Source organism: Otolemur garnettii, unplaced genomic scaffold, assembly GCF_000181295.1.
Source record: "Otolemur garnettii isolate 467f Iridium unplaced genomic scaffold, OtoGar3 scaffold00112, whole genome shotgun sequence".
NCBI lineage: Eukaryota > Metazoa > Chordata > Mammalia > Primates > Galagidae > Otolemur > Otolemur garnettii.
In genome coordinates this window covers 81,078-82,212 of record NW_003852507.1, presented here as the reverse complement: position 1 = coordinate 82,212, position 1,135 = coordinate 81,078, and the positions used below count along the sequence as shown (strand labels likewise).

The 1,135-nt window shown below is 42.6% G+C and overlaps 1 protein-coding gene across 1 annotated transcript in view; it reads left to right on the top strand.

The window, feature by feature from the left end:
- NSRP1 (nuclear speckle splicing regulatory protein 1) overlaps positions 1-1,135 on the top strand; it is a 49,836-nt gene that overhangs the window by 2,257 nt on the left and 46,444 nt on the right. The window lies entirely within an intron of this gene.

The window sequence follows — 1,135 nt, the reverse complement described above, 5'->3', positions numbered from 1 at the left end:
TCATTGTTGTTTGGCGGGTCCGGGCTGGGGATTCGAACCCGCCACCTTAGGTGTACGTGGCTGGCGCCTTAGCCGGTTGAGCTATAGGCGCCAAGCCCTTTTTCAGTTTTTACTAAATATTAAATGTATAAGTGGCTCTATGTGGTTCACACTTTTAAAAAATGGAGATATGTACATATAATCAAGATATTTATGTGTAATAAAATTTTCAGATTTTAAATATACCGGTTGATGATTTTTGATAAATGTATATGCTCCAATCAAGATGTAGAACATTTCCCTTTCCCTGAAAGTCCATTCACACCCCTTTTCAGTCAGCCTCCCCACATTCTACCCCAAATAAGTGCTCATATTTTTGTCACTATGGATTAGTTTGCCTGTTCTTGAATTTCATATAAAAGAAATCATATAGTATGAACTCTTATGTTTGACTTCTTTCAGTGAGATTCATCCATGTAATTGTAAAATCATATTTTTCTTTTATTTAAATAAAGACAGGGTCTCACTGTGTTGCCCAGCCCGGACTCCCCCCCTCCCAAACTCCTGGGCTTAAGCAGTCCTCTGGCCTCTGCCTCCCAAGTGGCTGGAACTACAAGTTTGAACTGCCATACTCAGTTCACAGTTTTTTGTAAAACGGATTTTTTTTTCCTCTTAATAGTGATGTAAGCTTTTCTTCCTTTTTTTTTTTAAATCATAAAAGTTTAGAATACAGGCGGCGCCTGTGGCTCAGTAGATAAGGTGCTGGCCCCATATACCAAGGGTGGCGGGTTCAAACCCAGCCCCGGCCAAACTGCAACAACAAAAGAAAATAGATGTACGTTGTGGTGGGCGCCTGTAGTCCAGCTACTTGGGAGGCTGAGGCAGGAGAATTGCCTAAGCCCAGGAGTTGGAGGTTGCTGTGAGCTATGGCATTCTACCGAGACTCCGTCTCTCTTTTTTTTTTCTCTCTCTCTCTTTTTTTTAATTTATTTTTTATTTTTTTTTTGAGACAGAGCCTCGAGCTGTCCCCATGGATAGAGTGCTGTGACATCACAGCTTACAGCAACCTCCAGCTCCTGGACTCAGATGAATCTCCTGCCTCAGCCTCCCAAGTAGCGGGGACCACAGGTGCCCGCCACAATGCCCAGCTATTTTT